This window comes from Myotis nattereri (assembly GCF_964212035.1).
Source record: "Myotis nattereri genome assembly, chromosome: 9".
NCBI lineage: Eukaryota > Metazoa > Chordata > Mammalia > Chiroptera > Vespertilionidae > Myotis > Myotis nattereri.
This window is the reverse complement of record NC_138084.1, coordinates 34,137,017-34,158,601: the sequence shown is the minus strand read 5'-3', so window position 1 is coordinate 34,158,601 and position 21,585 is coordinate 34,137,017. Positions and strand designations below refer to the sequence as shown.

The 21,585-nt window shown below is 47.2% G+C and overlaps 1 protein-coding gene across 5 annotated transcripts in view; it reads left to right on the top strand.

The window, feature by feature from the left end:
- The first annotated feature begins 427 nt into the window (after positions 1-427).
- Positions 428-21,585, top strand: part of BMAL1 (basic helix-loop-helix ARNT like 1) — a 107,726-nt gene continuing 86,568 nt past the window's right edge. For 2 of the 5 annotated variants that reach the window (XM_081098887.1, XM_081098885.1), the window contains exon 1: positions 433-597. The gene's annotated coding sequence lies outside the window, so the exon portion shown is untranslated. Of the gene's footprint in view, positions 598-21,585 lie in introns of all 5 variants that reach the window. The other 3 variants (XM_081098888.1, XM_081098886.1, XM_081098889.1) reach the window with 2 other exon arrangements.

Below are 21,585 nucleotides of genomic sequence, written 5' to 3'. Positions count from 1 at the left end.
ACAGGGAAGAGGGACATCCCGGGCGCCAGCAAGGATGCGGAGTCTGCACCCGCAGAGGCAACTCGAGTGACAGACGTGAGGGGAAAGGGAGAGGGCAGGGGCGAGGAAATCCAGGGAAAGCGCGCCGATTGGCCCTCTGCTCGGGGCGTGCTCTTCGGGTGCCAAGCGATTGGTGGCGGGAAAGTGGCAGGTAAACCAGCCCCTGCCGCCTCGCCATTGGCCAGAGGCTTCTTCAGCAGCCACGCAACTGGCCAGCGGAGCGCCGAGCCGTGCGCGGATTGGCCGGGGGCAAGGGCCGAGGCCGGCTTGCTTCGGGCGCTCGGATTGGCTGGCAGGAAGAGGCAGGTATCCGGCCTCCGCGTCTCCTCCATTGGTGGGCGGGGAAAGGGGGTTGGGCACAGTGATTGGTGGGCGGGGGGCCGGGCCTGGGCCGGCGGGGAGCGGATTGGTCGGAAAGTAGGTTAGTGGTGCGACATTTAGGGAAGGCAGAAAGTAGGTCAGGGACGGAGGTGCCTGTTTACCCGCGCCGGACTCACCGCCGCCGCCGCCGCGGGATCCAAGTGGGGGCGCGGGCGCGGGCGCTCCTGGCGAGCCACGGTGAGTGTCGGGCTGGCTGCGGGAAGTGGCATGGCCCCGAGCACCCCGCCGGGGGCCGTTAGCACGTTGGCAGGCGCAGCGACCCCGCCGCCGCCCGGGTCGCTGCCCGGCCGCCCGGGAACCTTGCCCGACGTGCCCGCTGCCGGCCTTAAAGGGCCCGTGCCCGCTCCCTGCCCCCACCGGGGCCGTGAAGAGGCTGCGCCCCTTAAAGGCGCCGCGCCCGTCCGCCCTCATCATCCCTCACGGGGGCTGGCGCTGCTGGGTAGGAAGGGCAGAGGTGCCGCAGGCGTCCCTGAAGGGACCGGGAAAGTACCTACGTCCCCTCCGCGGGCATCGCTACCTGCCGCAGGGAGGGAGCAGCCAGCTGCCCCTTAAAGGGACAGCTCTGCCTTTTGGGAGCAATGACCGACTGAGGGCGAGTCCTAGAATGTATCCCCGGGAGCTGCGTGGACCCCGGAGGGGTCTATTCTTGACGGCTGCATCCCCAAGGGCGTTGGGCGAGCGATGCCGCTTCTGCCCTTCCTCCTCCTCTCCTTCACTTCCCTTTCGGGAGCCTGCAGGGCTGGGTGGGGGCGGGGAGGGCGTCTCCTTCGGGCTTAGGGAGTCCGAGCCTGCCCGCCCCTTTGGCCCTAATCGTCGGTGCTAGTGCTGCACCCGGGAATCCCCGGTCCGAGCGGGGGCCGACCCCAGCGTTCGAACTTTCGTCCAGTCTGGGTTCTGGGCAGCCCCAGGAGGAGCCCGTGTGGGTATGGGAGCAGGTGCCCCACGGCGCGGGGATGTCGCCCGGCGTCCAGGTGTGGGCCCGCCGCCGGTCCTGGAGCCCTGGAGCGCCGCGGAGGGCGCAGCGAGGCAGGCTTTAGCGCCAGGTTTGACAAATGTCAGAAGAGAAAAAGGTTCCCGCTCTTGATTGCCGGGGCGTTGACAGCCAAAAGAGCTTTCGTTTGCTTAGAGGAAAAGTAGAATAGAAATTAATGCCGACCTTATGGGGCACGCGTCAACCACCCCCGGGGTCGGGAGAGCTGGCTGCGGGACACGCGCAGGTGCTGGCGGCGCTCGCTCGGCGCTCAGATCTGGGAAGGGTGACACCCGCCTTTGGCGTCTGTTGTCAAGTTTGTCTTGGCCGGTGGGGGCACCAGGCTGACGCCCCTCACACCACAGTCCCTGCTCCCTTTTCCCTCCCTCAAGGGCTAGGGTCCTTCTCAGTCACCTAGCGCTGTTTTGGCATTTTGGTGCTTGTGATCCCTCTGCTTACATAGTTACTGCTCAACAGGAATTATTAGCCAAGTTTTATCGCCCAGCTCCCAGAAATAAGATTCGATATTGATGAAGAAACATTTCTTGACTATTATATCTGTATTTCCAGGGTCTTCTTTTTTAAAAAAAAAATCCATAAAAACTGATGCATCTCATTTCCCTTAACACTTGTTTGTCATCTGCCCTTCTGACATCTGCTGTTGTTCTCCCTTTAATCTATTTTTATATGACAGCTATTATTTTAATTCTTCTGGTCCCATTGATATCAGGATCTGTCAATTTGGGTTGGTGGAGTTTTTAATGTAATGGTTGAATCATGAGCTTAAAATAATCATTGCTTCTCCTGAACAGTTTCAAATAATCTCATGCTCTCTGTTCTTGCAAGAAATCGCTGCTGTTAAATTTGATGTTCATATCAATGAAATTCCAAAAAGTATTTTTAAAACACAAAATTTAATCTTTCAATCCGTGCTGTTACTGAGTCATTTATTTGATAAGTCTTTAAAGCAGTTTGTTGAACATATTTAAAAGGCTTTAAAATGATTTTGAAATTATCTGTAGGATCCGAAGCTGAATCTGTAGAGGCATTTTGGTTTTGTTTGTAACTGTAGCCAGTGAATAATGATAATATTAATAGGTTAAAAGCATAGTTAAATATGTACATTATTCCAACCCATAAAATTTTAAATGAGAGAGAGAGCGAGCAACAGGTGTGGTGGAAGAGCGCTAGCTTGAGAGTTAAAATACCCTGGTTCCAGCCCAGATGTGGGCTTTCATGGCTATGCCGCTGGGGCAAGTTGCTGAGCTTTTCTGGGTTCTGGTTGCCTCAGATGAAAAATAAGGCAGTTAAACGAGGTGATCTCAAAAGTTTCTTCTGCTATAAAGTTCTGTGTGTCTCTAAATATTTCATACATTTGAATTCAGGTTGGTATTTTACCTGCTGAAACCCCTGGAATATCTGAGCTGAAGTCCTAGTTTCATAGAAACTTAAACACATGGTGTTTCAAAGAATCCATTTCAAATGATTTATAAATAATGACTTCTTAGGAGTTTGCCTACTATTTGCAAAAAAAGGTTTGCCTACCACAGGGAGGAAAAGGAAGTGGCCATGCTTTCAGATTTATCCCTCCACACCGATAGTCTCTACCCAGTTTATATACTAAGTGATGGACAAACAGTATAGAAAGACTTGGCTATGTTAACAGACTCTGGGAGAATATGAAAAACTAAATATCATTTGTCTTTGACATAACGGTTGCCTTCCTTTTATGAGCTTACTTTTATTTGTGATTCCATCATCAACTTTCACTGCAGTGAAAGAAAGTCAATATTAAAGAAACATTGCCCCTCACAATGTTATAATTATAGGTGGTGATTTTAGTTACTGTCATGATAAACATTTGCAGGGAAGTAAAAAAAAAAAAAAAAAAAAAAAAATCCTCTGTAGACCATAAGGTTCAGTTAGGAGCCCAGAAATAGGTATGTTGCCCTTTCCCACAGTCCTTTCTGTCCTCATCGCCACTTTATCATAATACCCAGACACTCCTAACTCCATCCACCCTAGCTGTTCTTTCATTCTCTTCCATCCACCCTGACTGTTCTTTCTTTATTCTCTCTTCTCTCTCTTTCTCTTTCTTTCTCTCTCTCTGACTTAAGCTCCCTTGGTATTCTTCCTTCCTGCCCATAATGTCCTGTCTCTTCCCTCCCCTCCCCTCCCCCCGCCCCTCCATCTTCTCTTCTCCTTCTAGTTCAGGAAAAGCAAGTGGATCTCTCCTCTGTTCCCTCTTCTTGGATCCTCACTTTCGGCGGGAGCCTGTGTCTGGTAGCAGGAACTAGGACTCGGGTTCAGGCCGTGTTGCATTGGACAAGTGCTTGACCCTTCTGACGGCAGGCAGCTCCTTTTCTGTGGTGTAGTGACAGCGCCTGCCTCATGGGTCTGTATGAGGATCAAGAGAACAAGGGAGATGATGCGTGTGAAATGCCTGGCACACAGGAAGCCCTCCCCCAGTGCCTGCTGCCAGAGCCCTCTCACTGGAATACCCTTCCGTATTGTTTTTCTTCAGCCTCCTTAAACCCCAGAAAAACCTTTGTCTTGATTTAGGAAAGGAAGGATGGAAGGCAAAGAAACAGATCTGTTACAAGCCTGCTTTCACATGTCTATACTTGGTCCCCCTGTGTCTCCATCCCTCGCCCTCCTGCCTGCCTGGCAACCTCTCACAAGGCTGCAAACTTTCACCTCCTCTGCTCTGTCATCTGCTCCATTCTTAGGTCCTGCTCTCTGGCTTCTCGCTCTACCACCCTTCTCTATATTTCTTCTGAAAGATCTCAAAACTTTAAATCTTGAATTCCAGCGGCCATTCTTTGTCAAAAGTAGTTGTTTTTGGCCCCTTTGCAGCTTTTACCCTGCCTGTCTTTTCCTCCTTGAAATCCCTTCCTTCCTCTATCTTTGGGTCATGATGCTTTTTTGTTGTTGTTGTTCTCTTCCTGCATACCCTCAAGGTAGGTGTCTGTCCTGGCCTCCACTCTTCACATTATCTCCTTTGCCTAGAGTCCCATTTTTAGTCCTGATCTGTCCGGCTTCAGCTGCCAGCAGGTTCACTGCATACACTCGCAGCAGCCTGTAGCCAGCATTGTGGCCTTGGAGTTAGATTGCAAATTGCTTGCAAGCACTGTCATCCTCCTGGCGTCCTGGTGCTGTACCTTTCACCCCTAAGCTGTCCTGAGACACAGTTTGGTTGGGTGGTTAACAATACAGACTTTGGAGCCAGATATCATATCCTGTTTTGTTTTTTTACCAGGTTTATGACTGTGGTCAAGTTGCTTTGTTCTCTATGTCGTGGTGTCCTCATCTACAAGACTGGAGTCTTTGTAGTCCCTATCTCAATGAGTTGCAGTGTGGATTAAGTGAGTTGAAACATTAAAAGTGCAGAAGCTATTCATGGCACATAGTAAACACTCAATGAATGTTAGCTGTCTGCATTGCTGCTGCTCCTTGCCTCTCCATAGCCAGCCCACCTGTCTACCAGGCTTTGCTGTGTGCACAGGACCGTCCAGTCAAACTGAAGGACTTTCCATTCCCTGCACCAGCCCTTGGCCTGTCCCATGTCCCAACCTTCTCATATCCAAATCCTACTCGGCTTTAAGAGCCAGCTCAAATGCTTGGTGCCCCAGGAGCTCTTCATTTTGTTTTTCTTCCTCCCCATATCTAGCAGTCATGTGCCCCAGCCCTTGGTCTACCTGATTCTCTTAGGTACTGCTGCATTCCATGTTGTGTTGGGCTGTCTCTGGGAATATCTCACTTGGCTGGGAGTCCACCTTGGTTTTCCAAAATGACAGGCACAGGGAGCCTTCAGGATATGCTTATTCCAATTAACTGTCTGGGGGAGATGGGATGGGTAAGGCACTCAGGGACGAAGCAGCTGGAGGGAAGGGGGCTACACCAGTGGAGAGGTGGGGGCATGAGATAAGGAATGCAACAGGGGCACGAATGGACATGATCACGAGTACATGGAAGGAGAGTTTGAGTTGGGGACTTCACCGCTGTGGAGATGGAATTGGATAAGCTTTAGTCATCTTTGTTTTGGGGGAATGTTGAGTGCTGACATTTGATGGCAAATGATTTTTATGTTAGTACATGTTGTTCTTTTAAATGGTATAAATTCTTGTTTATCCAGCGTGGTTAAAGAAGGGGTTGGATAGTCTGCCTAATTTAATATTCTGGTTAATACTCTACCCATTGGATTTTGTACATATACTGAGTAAAACATTTACATGTTTTCAAAAGGCAAGAGAAATCTTATGGAGCTAACTGCCTCTAGCTGCTAACCACTAATTTGAAATGTGTGACCTAGGCAAATTAGTTAGCGTCTTTGAGTCTGATTTACCTCATCTGCAAAACAGGAATAATAATAATGATGGTAATAGCAGTTAAGATTTATTGAACACTCTATGTTTGTCATCTTATGTTTATTAACTTGCTTAATCCTCATAACAACCCATGAGGTAGGTGCGATGATTATCCTCACTTACCCACAGTGTGGTGGTTTTGTCAACTGCCCAAGGTCACTCAGCTGGGGTGGGGTGGGGCAGGATTTTTTCATGGGGACTCCAGAGTCTGCTCTCTAACCACTGCAGCAGTTGTCTCCTGGGAGGAACCACTGATTAGATCCTGTACTCGAGCCTCCAGCACCATGCCAGGAGCTTACTAGGCCCACAATAATTGGTGACCAATCTTATTGTTGACAAATGGGGTATGCACCTCCTTTTAAGCAAGACTGAGGTCCTTGGCAGTGGGCGCAAAGGCTGCATGTTTGGCTACTACCCTAGTGCAGTTACAAGGGCTTGTGAACATTATTCTCACTCATATCCTGTTGTGCATTTCTGTCTCTCTTGCTTATTCCTGCCCTTCTGCAGCGTTGCTCTTACACAGGCCTTGTGTGGCTCAGCTAGCCCCTCCCCAGGCAGCTTCTTGTGTGAGATGAACACTCTGAACAGAACTCATTACCCCCACCCCCGGGTCCCCATCATAGCCATCTGCAGATCTCCTCACTGGGGCAAAGACCTTTTCAAAGTCTCTCACCTTCCTCCTCCTCTCCTCAGCTCCTTACCCTAAAGACAGACGTTTGCAGCCTTGGACTGTGTGTGTGTGTGTGTGTGTGTGTGTGTGTATTTTTAATGCCAGTTGTTCCCCAAATACATTTATATAGTAAGGGAAACATTGTTTTATGTCAAGAACCTGTTATATAAAAATATATTATATAATGTTAAAATATATACTGCACAGGGAAGTTAGATTCTACATTTCTTTTAAATAATAAAAAAGGATAAACAAAAGCTATACTGGATATAATTAATCTCGGATTTGGATGGCATGGAAAGACATGCTCTTCCCTCACAGCATCGTTTTGAACCTCTGTTAATCCTCCTTGAGTGCTCCAAGTGTAGGATGTATGGGAAGTTGACCTGAATCTGCCATGGAATCTATTGTGACATATTCTGGAAATCATCTATTTTTAAGGAGGAAAATGCCTTGATATCTTGCTCACTAACATCTCTCAGGTCTAAGCAAAAGGAAGCTCTTTTTGTCCCACCTACTCAGACCATTCAGGTAATGGTCTAAACATGTACTAATCAGGTTTTTGGTTTACCTGCTACATCCTTCAATTCTTCCCACACGATATGGCCAACTTTGCCTTCCAAGAACAGCCCTGTTGCCAGCGGCATGTGGTTGACTCCCCTGTGTCCAATCCTCAAGGCTCTCCCATCTGATCCTGCCCCCCCCCCCCCCCCCCCCGCCCACTGCCATTCCCAGAGGAGCCTAGTGCCTAAAGTTCAATTTTGCTTGTTTCTGCCCTGCCCTGGCTGAGCCACCCCATGATATACTCTCTGTTGTTGTATGTCTTTATTCACATCACTCTGTTGACCTGAGAGGTTCTCTTCTTTGCCTTGACCTGCCTTGAGTCTCTCACTTCTTTGGAAGCCTCTTATGATCTCTCTCTCTCTCTCTCTCTCTCTCTCTCTCTCTCTCTCCCCTTTTGATTGCCAGCCATTCAGCCATTCATTGGTATGAAAGTTATCATATTGTATTTAATCAAGATGGCCAGTTCTCTCATTTTTAAATTGTTTCATGAATAATTATCTTGTCCTCATTTCCCACTCTCCAGCTCTACTCATTTACTCATTCGGTGAAGTTTATTGGATGCATATACAGCACTGAACAAAACAGAGTTCCATTAAGAGGAGACAGACAATAAACAGTTAAACATGTTAACTCCTGTCAGTGATAGATGCTAGGAAAGCAATCAACTAGAGTAAAACAATAGCGATGATGAATGGTAGGAAGGAGGTTGCTTTAGCTGGGAAGAGGTAACATATGAGCTCAGCTGCAGGAAGATCTGGGGGAAAGTATCCCAGGAAGAGGGAACAAGTGCAAAGGCCCTAAGGTTAGAGGTAGCTTGATTGTTTTTGAGGAAAGTAAAGGCCCGGGTAACCGTTATGAGTTCCTTATGTTCAGATGTTTTATCCTCCCTGTATCCCTTAGCTCAGTGCTAGAAAGGCCCCGTAAATACTTGCATACAGAATTGGAGCATTTGCCCTTGGTTATATCCTTTCTAATACAGAGGGAATATGCTAATTGACCCTCATGCCATCTCAAAGATGGCGGTGCCCACAGCCAATAAGGAGGGAATATGCTAATTGACTGCCCCACCCTCAAAGATGGCAGTGCCCACAGCCACAAGATGGCGGCACCCAGTCCCCTCAGCCCCGCCAGGGTGGCAGGCATGCGGCAAGGCCGGGCCCGCCCCCAGCCTTGCCGCACGCCTTCCTCTGGAGTCCCCCAGTCCCCTCTATCCCCCAGCCACCCAGGGCTGGCCCGAGGCGCAGGCAAGCCTTGGATGGCGGCTGCCCAGCTGCCCAGGACTGTCCAAGGCTTGCGCTGCCGGCAGTGGCAGCAGCAGAAGTGTGATGGAGGTGTCGCCTTCCCCTGATCACCGAGTCGCCTCCTGTGCTTGAGAGCTCCCGGACTGTGAGAGGGGGCAGGCTAGGCTGAGGGACCGCTCCCATCCAGTGCATGAATTTTCATGCACCGGGCCTTTAATATTGTACAAATAGCAGTTTACTGTACTCTGCTCAGAGGACTTTTACTAAAACATATTACATGTAAGCAAATTAAGGGTTTGAACGGCTTTCTCATAAATGTACCCTTAGCGTGAATCACCAACTATTACTGTTTTAAGTCTGTTTAGTGTAGAGCTTCAGGCTTCAGAATTGTTTCACATGCACAACCATCTTAAAAACAGGTTTTGTTCCAACAGTTCATTTGTAAGGCAGTTGATGGAAATTTAGGATAAATTTTTCTATAGAAAAAAAATGAACTAAATGGTGGTTTAGTTCCCAGGGAAGCCCACAAAAGCCACTTAGTGCTGCCTGTAGCTGAAACCATACTGTTTAGTACTAAAGCGTTACCAGAACTAATTAAGCCTTCTGAAGCTAGACCCCTCATCTACATGGCATTATAGGTCATTTACTTTTAGTGTTACTCATTAGAGACCCATTTTCCTTTGTCACATCTCTTACTATTTCTTCAGTCTGTCAGAAAGTTTTATAAAGGAGATTTTTACCTTTGTGCCTTTAAGATTTTGTTTCATGTGTTACAAATGAGACAATGGTGTGGAGAGTGGGGAAAGCCCTGAACTGGGAGTTGGAAGAGGTCCAGGCTCCAGTCTTGGCCAAGCCATTGACTTACTGAGTTACTTTGAGTAAGTTGCCTTCATTGAACTTTGATTTCTCAGGTCCTTGTTGGCTATGAAATCTTGTTTTCTCACTGTTACAGGAAAATATGTGTGTGTGTGTGTATTATTATTAATATTATTATTATTATTTAAGCCTACCTTCATATGGCTACCTCAAATTTCTTTCTGATGAAGTAGATCACACAAAAATGAGGAACTCAAGAAGTTCCCATGCATAGTGCTCAACAGTTATGCATTCAACATGAACCTTGATTTTAATCTGCTATCTGTCTTGATGAATTGAAAGAAATTTTGTCCTAGAACTTTTGGTCCAGATAAGATTCCTGTGTTCTTGACCAACTTATCTTCCATGTAATTATTAAATCATTTTTCTTTTTAACTCTTAAGTATAAAAATGGTGACTATGTTTTGTTGCTTATGAAATATACTTATAAGTGCCCTTAGGAAATGAAATGAGTTTGCGGGAGAGAGCAGAGCTGAAAGAGTGTGGGATCAAAACATTTTAAATGTTAAATGCAAAGCTATTTTCAGTATCCTGCTGGAAGAAAAAAAAAAAATTTTGTAAGGCTTTAGAGGATACAAGAAGTTTTTGCTCCAAAGGAGAAAAGAGCCTCAGATTTTGCTGTGGTAAAAACTACCTACTTCTCTATTACCAACCCTGCCTCTTTTCCCACTCTGAGTTTTGTTTTGTGTTGTTGGTATTTTTTGTTTGTTTGTTTGTTTTTGTGTGTGTGTTTTTTGCATCAAGTGCCACATTTGCTATTTGGGAGGTTTGATATTTAAATAATGATAGAAGCAGAGCTCAGCTAGGGTGTTAGGAACTTAGATTTTAAGTGACTTAGGATGCCGAATGCTATGCTGTGAACTTCCCCATTCAATTCTAGACTGAGGGACTCCTCATTGGGAGTGACAGAGCACTTTTAACACTGCCTCTGTTGGGTCAGTTGAGTATGGTACTTTCCTTTTTTTTTTCTTTTTTCTTTGCTTGAAGGCATAGCAAGGAGTTGGTACAAAAAGTTGTTGCTCTGTGGATTTCACTTTGGAACTAGAAGGTGGCATTATAACCAGTCTTCCTCCTTAGATTCTGGAATATGAGCAGTTATTTTGTCCATTTAGTTGCTATATCCCCAGCAACTAAGACAGTGGCTGTGCAGCATAGTCACTTAATAAACAGTAGTTGAATGAGTGAATTCAGTTGGGAAAACCTCAACTCCTTCCCTTTCTGATAGTGCAGACTTGTGAGCTTGGTCTTACAAGGGACCTTGGAGTTTAGGTCACCATTTCCTTTTGACATTTTATTCTTCAGGTTGGCCATATATCAGTATCTTTTATTGAGTATCAGGAATTAACTGGCAGTGGTTGTCCCTGCCCTACTGATGTTCATCTTTATGTTATCTTAACTTGGCTTCAAAGTACAGCAAATTAATAGCTGAGCCACATCAACTCAAAGAAAACATGTATTTGTTTGGGCATAGTACTACACATTTATTTGTTCAGTCAACAAATATCTGAAGGGCTATATACCAGGCATCATGCTGGACCCAGAGGAAGAGCAGAAATGATTGTTGTGGCCAAAGAGCCTGCAATTTCACCTACTGGTAGAAGATAACCCCTGGCCATGTATAATGCCAATATAGTGGTCTAGACTGTCTGTAAGTGCTACAGAGGTTTAGAAACGAGAAAGAGCTTTGCGAGGAGGAGGAGGAGGCTTCATGGAGGTGACCAGTTTGAATCCTGACCTTTAAGGATGGGTAGGATTTAGATTCACACACAAGGAAAGCACAGGTATTTCCAGGGATGGATGGGTGGCAACACAGCACAAAGATGGGTGGCAATAAAAGCACAGAAGTAGGAATGACCAGTTTGTGTTCAGGGACATAAACTTACTTGGAATGAAGGGTTCACAAATAATGTGGAAACTTAAGTTTGGAAGATCATTCAGGAAACATGTCTTTCAGATTATAATAATTGCTAACAGAGAGTTTTTATGATGCTCTTAGCATTTCACATGTGTTATCTCATCTAATTCTACAAAACCCTACAAAGTAGGTCTTATTATTAGCTTCATTTTAGAGATGAGCAAATTGAGGCACAGAGCGATCCAGTAACCTGCCTAAGGGCACATCGCTGGTAAGTGGTAGATTCAGGTGTAAAAACCAGGCCTCAGTGGACTCTGTTGTCTCCTAATGTCCTCCAAATGCAGGATTTGGGCTTGGTTAGGGTGGTTTTAGAGTCATGCACTGGAAGTGGACAAGACTCTGTTGAACCCACTCCTTCATATTGCAGATGAAGAAACTCAGCGAGGTAATGGCAGGTCAAAGGTTACTTAGTGAAGTAGAGACTGATAGGCAGTGGAGAACCACTGAATTTGTTTTATTATGGTTGTTATGCTAGTGGCATGAAATAATTCTCCTTAGAGCATTAGTCCAGTGTGAGTGTTCCTGTTGGATTGGAGCAAAGAGGGACTCGCTGATAGGAGGCTGCTAACTGAGTCCAGACAGAGGGTGAGAGGAAGCCAGAACCAGGAGTTAATTGTCTATTATGTTAATCGGCATGGTTGTTTTCAGTCACCCTTTAGATTTTTAGAGTGCGGGGAACATCTGCCTGTGTAAGTGGCTTTTAAGTATGTGAATCTGCAATGAACTGTGACTGTGATACCTCGGTTAATGAATTCTCCTGAAGCAAAACGCCAGCCATTATGAAAGTTGAATGTTTAAAACCAAATATCCACATTTTCTGGAATGAGCATTGAATTGAGAACCAGATAACTTGCATTCTGGGTTGCTTCTGCTACTTAAGCAACAGAGCCAAATCGCTAAATACCTCAGCCTGGTTGATTCCTTATCTGTGAAACAGGTATAACAATTCTTGTCCAGCCCCCTACAATGTGGTTCTGATGCTGGAGTGAGATAAGGAAAGGTTTTGGAAGCTGGAAAGTTTTTCCATGGTTGTAGGGAGCAGCTTTCTGGATTTAACAAGGCATACTGGCCTTACAAGGATAGCTTGGAGGGTGCAGAAGGAAGTTGTCCACTTCCAGGGCACTGTTAGGGATGTGGCGCTGTCCACCAGGTGGGTGCTGACAGACCTAATTTTGCTGAGTAGGGCCATATTTTAAGGGTGTTATTACATTTCATCTTTAGATATGAGGAGCCACAGCCTGAGCATGGATGGAAAAGTTAGATGCAGACATCCAAGGTTATCTGTTCTCTGCACACACCTCTCAGGATAGTGATGCTCTGCTGTGAATCAGAAAAAATATTGTTAAGATCTAGCCAGCTAGCCAGTGGGGCATTCTTGGATGTTTTACCTATCCTGGGGCATAAGACAGAGGTCCAGAAAAACCTTAATTAGCTTGATGGATTAAAGGGTGAGCCAGTAGGCTGTCCAGGTAATATCTGACTGCAAAGCCTGTACCAAAGTCTTGACATGAAGGATGGAAGATTTGCCAAATCCTAATTTTTGTTAGTATTGCATCATGTATCTGTTATTATTATTATTAACTAGAGGCCCGGTGCACAAAAATTTGGTCCCTCAGCCCGGCCTGTGCCCTCTCGCAGTCTGGAACCCCTTGGGAGATAACGACCTGCTGGCTTAGGCCTGCTCCCGGGTGGCAGAGGGCAGGCCCAATCCCTAGGTGCAGCCCCTGGTCGGGCTCAGAGCAGGGCCAATTGGGGAGTTGGGGCGCCGCCCCCTGTCATGCACAGAGCAGGGCAGATTGGGAGGTTGCGATGCCACCCTCAGTCACGCTCAGGGTAGGGCCGATTGGGGGTTGGGGCACTGCCCCCTGTCACACTCAAGGCAGAGTCGATGGGGAGGTTGTGGCGCCACCCCCGTCACGCACAGAGCAGGGCCCATCAGGGGGTTGGGGCGCTGCCCCCTGTCACACACAGAGCAGGGCCAATCAGGGGGTTGGGGCGCTGCCCCCTGTCACGCACAGAGCAGGGCCGATCAGGGGGTTGGGTAGCTGCCCCCCGTCACGCACAGAGCAGGGCCCATCAGGGGGTTGGGGAGCTCCCCCCTGTCACGCACAGAGCAGGGCCCATCAGGGGGTTGAGGAGCTCCCCCCTGTCACACACAGAGCAGGGCGGATCAGGGGGTTGGGGCGCCTCCCTCTATCACCCACAAAGCAGGGCCGATCAGGGGGTTTGGGCGCTGCCCCCTGTCACGCTGATCCCGGTGCCAGGAGGCCTCGTGGCTCCGCTGATCCCAGTGCTGGGAGGCATATTACTCTTTTACTATATAGAATAGAGGCCTGGTGCACGGGTGGGGGCCGGCTGGTTTGCCCTGAAAGGTGTCCTGGATCAGGGTGGGGGTCCCCACTGGGGTGCCTGGCCAGCCTAGGTGAGGGGATGATGGCTGTTTGCAGCTGGTCACACACCCTTCAGGGTGGGGGTCCCCACTGGGGTGCCTGGCCAGTCTGGGTGAGGGGCTGAGGGCTGTTTTCAGGCTAGGACTGAAGCTCCCAACTGCTCCTTTTTTTCTTTTTCTTTTTTTATTTATTCTGGGCCAGCTTTAGCTCTGAGGCTCCAGCTCTTAGGCCTCCGCTCCTGAAAGCAGGTATCTGGTTTGTTTCGGTTCTCGAAACTCTGTATCAACTCCAGGTCTGAGATCCCGGCTAGCTGAAAGCTGGTTTCTGGAGTTTTGTTTAGCGTTTGTATTTGTTACAATGTTTGAAACTGCAGGCTCAGAGGCCTGCAGCATCCTGCGGGGAACATTGGAGTCCTCCGTCACTGAAGCAAGCAAGCCTCATGTTAGTTTCACGCTGCCTGGCTGCCGGCCGCCATCTTGGCTGACAGTTAATTTGCATATTGCCCTGATTAGCCAATGGGAAGGGTAGCGGTCGTACGCCAATTACCATGTTTCTCTTTTATTAGTGTAGATACTAGAGGCCTGGTGCACAAAATTTGTGCGTGGGGGGGAGGTCCCTCAGCCTGGCTTGCACCCTCTCCAATCTGGGACCCCTCAGGGGATGTCCGACTGCTGGTTCCTGCGGGATCGGGCCTAAACTGGCAGTTGGACATCCCTCTCACAATCCAGGACCCCTGGCTCCTAACCGCTCACCTGCCTACCTGCCTGATCACCCCTAACCATTCTGCCTGCCTGCCTGATTGCCCCTAACCCCTCTGCCTGCCTCCCTGATCACCCCTAACCACCTCTGCCTGCCTGCCTGATTGCCCCTAACCTCTCTGCCTGCCTGCCTGATCGCCCCTAACCCCTCTGCCTCATCGCCCACCACTGTGGCTTTGTCTGCAAGGACGTCTAGAAGACATCCAGTCTAATCAGCATATTACCCTTTTATTAGTATAGATTATTAATAACAGCACCTGACCTTCAAGTATTGACCATCTGCCAAGTACTGTGCTAAGTGCTTACAGGCCCTTTCCCATTTAATCTTCACCATAGTCCTATGGGGTAGGCACCGTCAGTCCCACTTTCTAGAGGTGCCTCAGATGACAAGTGGAGAAGCTGTGATTCAAACCCAGGACAGGCTCCTGAGCCTGCACTCCTTTAACATCATCAATCTTCTTCTTCCTTTTCCTGGCTTTAAAATGCTTCCTGTCTCTGATTTGGGGGTTTCTAACAGGGCAGTGGGTCTTTGGGAGGCATTTTGGTTGATAGACATGTCACCGCACGGTGGTCTCTGCTCACTGCAGCTCTCCCTTCTTCACAGCCATGGCTGACATCTAGCAGCTCTTGCTGGCTACTCTGTGGCTCATGAGCAATGGATGCCAACAATTAATGCAGCAGATTGAATACTCTTGTCAACTGATATACATGGGAGATTGTAAAGAGAGAAAAAGAGGACAGCAAAAGAAATTGGCTCCGGGTCAGTTTTGCAAAAAAGTAGCTGGGTAGCTTGTAGTCTACTCAGTTTTCATGTTAATGCTTGTCACAATCTCCCTACAAAAGTCTTTTCAAATGTCACAATCCCGGTGACACCATTTACCTCTGTGTGATTTACAGAGCACTTTCACTGCACTGTCTTGTTTAGTCTTCACCACAACCCTATGACAAGAGGTGAAATAAAGATAAGAGTTTAAGCTATTTTTCAGGGACCCAAAGCCAGTCAGTGACAGAGCCAGACTTTTTCTGACTTTAACTTCTTTCGTCCCAAGTTCCTCTCTGCTTTCTTTATTAAAGATGTTCTCAAATGTTACGATTTACTGTATTTAGAAGTCATCATTAAAGTGAAGTATTTTGTGCTGCACACTATTACCAAATCAGAATTACTGATTCAGAATAAATAAAAGGTCATGTGATTGGTTGTTGTGTTGGGTTTAATTGCTTTTCACCTGATTTCTATGGTTCAGACTATACATGGATCCTTTGTGGTATATTATTGGGTCAACAGCCCTTCTGGTTTTAAAAGTCCCAAGGCTTTAATAGATAGTAAAACACAAGTTTACATAATTTATTTTAAAAGTTGACCATGGAGGTCTTGGTTAGGAACACAAGCTCCTATTATCACATTGTTTCCATGGTGAAATTGGCTGTGGCTCACATCGTGTCAGCTCTCAGTGCCTTTTCTAGGAATGGAGAGAACTGCTGAAGGAGAGAGGACTGGTCATGCTTATTACTCAGAGCTCTCTCCCTCTTGTCACTACAGGAGGTTGATTTGCTTTTCTGGGCCCTCTCAATTTTTCCTGTGACCGAAACATAAATCATCTTTGAGGTCCTGGTTTCATTTTTTAAAAAGTTTTCCATGAAATAAACCTTAATGGAACCCTTTCTTATATGGTTTTGAATATCCCCTTTAAAATATGTCATTGGTGCCTGGCCAGTGTGCACCAAAAGGTTGCTGGTTCGATTCCTGGTTAGGTCACATGCCCGGGTTACAGGCTCAATCTCCAGCCAGGGGTGTGCAGGAGGCAGCCAATTGATGTTGATGTTTTTCACTCATATCTCTCTCTCTCTCTCTCTCTCTCTCTCTCTCTCTCTCTCTCTCCCCCCCCCCCACCCCCTCCATCTCCCCCTTCCTCTCTTTCTAAATATATCAATAAAAACATATTTTAGAAAAAAAATTTAAGTATGTCATTGGTGACAAAGGGCTTTACTAGGAGAATGAAAAATTGGTCTCACTCAAGCTTCTTGTATTACTTGGGGCACAGAGCAAGTTCCTGTATTATAGAGACACACAGACACAATGGCTGAAACCAGGTGGAAGCTCATTTCTCTCTCGTGTACCAATCTAGAGTAGATAGTGGTCCAGGCCATCTGTCTTCAGCATGTGGCTTCCACGTGGTGGTTGAAAGTAGAAGCTTTGGTTTTTATCATTTTCCACAGGAAAGATCAGGGGGCACACATGCAGTCATTTTAAGGTCTAGACCTGGAAATCGCATACTCCTTTATCCCAGTGACCAGAACCTAGTCATATCGCTACATTTACCTGCAAAGGAGGCTAGGAGATAAATGTAGTTGAGAGACCATGAGTCCAGCAAAATCTGTGTTTTCAAGGATGAAGAGGGGATAGAACGTTGTGGGAAATGAGCAGTCTGCTACATCATGGTACCAGTGGGAGGGAATAAGTCGAGTTTGAAATTTGTTGCCAGGATAGCTGGGGAGATAAGAGTCTAGGGTCAGAATCTAGACAGGCACACAGAAATCAGGCCATATGCAGCCGTCTAGAGGTCAGGGCAGTTCATTGCTCAGAAGCTAGGCAGCCACGTAGAACCCAGGTGCTAGAGGGAATGAGAATAATCCAGAAGACTTCAGTTATTAATAAGAGGAAATTCATCAGTGTGAGTGGTACAGTCAAAAGAGCACTTGGACTAGCAATCAGAAGACCTAAGGTTTGAGTCCAGCTCTTCCACTGAATAGCCTGGGGCGAAACTCCAATGACCAGTTGCTTTCTCATCTAGGATATGGTAATAACGGCAATCGCCTTACCTGTCTCCCAGGCTTAATGTGAGGGTAATGGATGGGAAAGTGTTGTGCAAACTGCGGCCCTATGGAAATGGGCATAGCATCTGTGTTACTCACCTTTGTGTCACCAGCCCCCAGCCCAATGCCTGGCATGGACATAGTTATTGAATGAAGTGTGAAATATTGTGAGAGGTGAGGAAAGTGCATTATGGTGAGGAGATCTTGATCCCAGTCATCTCTGCTGGCAGAAAGGTTTTTCTGCTCTCCACTAGCCAAGGCCTTGGGCCCACACGTAAAACCCCACCAGGACGTGGGCGCACACCGGGACAACTCCTGACTGGGTGGCATATGACATATAATTTGTCCTTGGAAAGACCATTTGCTGACACTACAGTTTAGGTGACAGAGTACAACAAAACTGGCAGTAGGACTTTCATTTGCATGTGATGGTCCATGAATGTGAACTGATAGTTTTTAAATGGTTTGCTCCACCTGAAGACTGGAAGATGAAATCTACCCAAGGCCACCAAAACTTTATTTCTTGCTTCAAAATAATCAGGTGCAGTTATAAAATTCTGTTGGTTTGGGGAAATGTGTGGCTTATTCAAAACAAGTATTTGTTGAAACTGATGGTAGAGATAAGAGGATACAAAGATGAGCTGAATGTTTCTGGTTTATGGGCTATGTCTGTTCTAGCAATAGGATTTTTGTCTTTTGCTGGGAAAATGGGGGTTCAGTGGAATAATCAGGATTTTTTAAACTTCATGAAGGGTTTCTTTTATTCACTTTGTTACTTAATTTATTTATTCACTATGGGTGAACTTCTTTCTCAGAACTCATTGGAGCGTTTTTAAATGGACTTCACTGGGCAAAAGCAGGAATTGAAATTATATTCACAGTATGCACTCAGCTCTGTTAAACTCTCAGGCATAGAAGGAGGGAAAGGCGCCAACATGTTAATAGTGGTTCTCATCTCGTACAATTGGAGATTTTTATTCTCATGTCCTTCTCTGTGGTTTCTTATTTTTTGACAGTGGGCATGTATTACTTTTGTAATCATAAACATTCAGTGAAAAATTAGTCCCACAAATTAGTACTCTCTAGCCAGAGCAAGAATCTTTATTTTTAGCAACCTGGCCTGAGCTGTAAACCCTCAAGTTAACTCAGACCTATCCTGATTATTTTACGGCAGAGGCATTAAGGAACTTGTTATAAAGAAGATGTTTTCCTTCTGGAAATCAACAGAGAGAGCTAAAGGTTTATGATGTATGAGTAACTCCTCCTAAAGGTTGGCTAGCTTTTATCACAGTCACTTAAGGAAATGAACTTTTCAGGTTTCCTGCTCACTGTGTGACTTTCTTTTTCCTTTAGCCTAACTCCTGTGTCCCTGTGCCACCCCCGACTCTGTTATCCTGGGATTGTGTGACCCTGGCCTTTGTTCTCTCAGGCCCCTTCCATTTCTAGTGTTCTCAGTTTACATCCCCTCCATCTGTTCATGAATTGATAGATTTGGTTGTGACTTCTTCCCACCAACATTTTTATAGACTGAAGAGAGATCATTGTTCTTTCCCTGCAACAGCTTCTCCTTGCTCCTTGTCATTGCTCATGTGAGTAGCCTGAGCAGTGCTCCTGGGATGCAGTGAACAGCTGCGCTCCAGGCTGCAGGGAAGGGGCAAGGGCGCTGAGCTGGCTGAGAACCTTGGGGAAGGCACTGGCCATCCTTCTAGCACTTGGCCCATACCTAGCAGGGCAGGCTCAGGCATGGCTCTTGGAAATGACTGCTTGGTACTTGACGTCAGGCAGCCCCCGAACCATGTATTCATCTGTTGAGATCCTGCAGAGTGGCAGCCACTATTCTGGATACTGGATGGGCACAGTGACGAGCAAGGCAGACCTGACCTCTGCTCTCAGGCTTATAATCACAGATTGTGAAAATGGCCCCTGGGGTGGTTACATGTGCCCGTTTGTCGGGGAGCAGGAGAGTCGGAGCTGGGGCGATCCGCGGTCTGGCTCCTTGTGTGTCCCCAGTGCTTTCTGTTGGGACGGATAAAACCAAAAGGTAAAGCTGAGCTGCTTCTCCCATTCAGTCAGCCTGGACCCAGCCAGGGCCTTCAGGAGAAAGCAGAGCTGAGCGCGGGCTGGTTCTCTTGGTCACTCTACCTGCCCATCTCTGGCCTGCCTCAGCAGCATGCCCGTCTTTCTGAAGAGTGATGAGCTGGTTTGCACATAGGGGTCCAGATTTGTGCAGGCTGCAGCTTTGTCTGAAGGCAAGCTTGTATTTTCTCCCTTACTTTCAACTTTTAATGAGGACCAGCCTGTCGGTGTCCTCCAGTGGAATATTGGGCTGTTACCTTCAGGAAACTAGTTGCAATGAACTCCTCCTTGCCTCCTCATCACCCAGCCACTCCCCAGCCCTTTTCCTGGTGGCCCAGAGTCTGGCATGTATTTATACTATTTTTCTGTGCTATTGCCCTTTCTGAAACTTGCTGACCAACTCTCACAGGTCTTTATGCATCACTGTCTGCTTGGCTTCTCAGAAAAGCCTGGAATTGGGCAAATGGGAGTGACTTCCCTGAGCATCCTTGCTGAGTCTCCTTTTCATTATACTTCTCTGTGAGACCTAGGACTTGGCCATCCGCCCTGCTCTTTGTGTCCCCTCTTTCTGAAAACCAGGACAAACAGGACCCTCACCCCCATGGAGACTCAGCACCCTTTCTCCTACAGACATTAATGACTGCTTTTCTGAGCCTTCTCCTCCCACCTTCCTGTTCAAAGAACAAAGCCTCAAAAGCTTGCCTGGCACCAGTTTGGTGCAGTATGGAAACTTCAAGTTATTGCCCCCTGCAGGGGTCTGGGGACTCACTTGGCTTCCACAGCTCCCCACCCAGGAACAGTGGCATTTAACCAAAGAACAGCTCATTCATACAGTGATCATTTAACACTCCTACCAGTGCCCACTAGGACGGCTTTGTTACTAAATTTTCTCTGGTGGGTGGTGAGGGAAGCTTGTTGTTATTCCCATTCTTTTGGTTTTATTACCATTCCTTTTAGAAATATATCTGCAGCCCCACCCAGTGTTCTCAGTGGCTAGAGCATCAGCCCGAGAACCAAAGGGTCACGTGTTCGATTCCCAGTCAAGGGCACCTACCTTGGGCAAGTTACTAGATCTCTCTTGAGCCTCAATCTCTTTATCTATGAAAGAGTAATCATTGAACCTACCTCAGGGGATTGTGAGAATGACAGTATATAGTTGAGTGTGATTATTACAGTAGCCTCTGAAGTGGTCTCCTGCTTCCAACTTTGCCCCAATACCATGTGTTCTCTGCCCAGTGAGCCCATGAAGAAGGGGTCAGATCAGGGCATGCCTGTGGCTTAGAACCCTCTAGACAGTAGCTTCCTGTCTTACTCAGAGGAAAAGCCAAACCCTCGTCATGATCCACAAGGTTTTCCCGGTTTTTCTCTGACCTCGCCTGCCCCAGGCCTGGGGTATGGTTAAATAGGCCTGGTCCTGCCTAGCACCCTGTGGTGCGTGTGAGTGGTGCCCGCCTGGGTTATTAGTGCACAGCTTGTGCGGCTGTATTCGCTGATCCTCCTGCCCTTCTCCTGCTCCAGCCATCAGAATCCCAGCTGTTCTTCAAACATACCAGGCATGCTTCCTGTTCAAGCTCTTTCTCTGACTGCCCCTCTGCCTCCAATGCTCTTGCCCAAGGTGTCTGCCTGGCTTTTTCACTCTCCCCTTCTTCAGCTCCTCGCTCATATGTCACCCTGTGTAAAGTTGTACAACCTAGCCCACTGTCCCACAGGTGTTCACTATTTCCCTTTTTTGCTTTATCTTTTTCTCTTAGAACTTATCACCATCTAACATATTCTACAGTTTACTTAGCTATTTGGTTTATTGTCTATCATTTCTCAATAGAACCAAGTTCTGAGAGCAGAGACTAGTGTTTATTTTGTTCGCTGCTCCATCCCCAGTGCCTAAAACAGTGCCTGACAACTAGTAGGGGCTCAATCATGAAAAGTAATTGAATTTGCAGTCAAGCAAGTGAAGTGTTTGGTACAGTGCTTAGCACTCATTAAGTACCCAATAAATGCTGGCTGCCATTATCTTTATCATTGTTGTTGAGTACCCTGCAGGGACCAGCTCCACTTTGGCTTTCTCTGCACCCTCTCTCAGCCCCTTCTCTGGATGAATGGAACCATGCTGCCTCGGCTCCTTGCTGTTCTTCCCTTGGTGCCTTCTTTCTCAGTGTGGCATTTATCACACTGCGTTAGTGGGGATTATTTCACTCTTTTCTCTGCTTGAGTCCGAATTTTTGCAAGGCAAAGACTGGCTTGTTCGGATTTGTGTCTTAAGTGCCCTGTGCCTTCTGATCGGCGCGTGATAGGAGCTCAGGAAGTGCTCACTGCATAGCCAGGCCAGGTGAGAGAAGCTTCGGAATCTGTCAGGGGTGGTCCTGGCTCCTGCATCCTGCCTAATGTTTGCACCCCTCCCACGGGGTGCAAGGGAGAGTTTGACATCCACTTAAATGATGGAATTGCTCCGGTTATATTTAGAGCAGATTTGAGGGAGAAGAGGACCTCCTGTGCATAGTTCTTTGAGTGACAGCATCTGAATAAC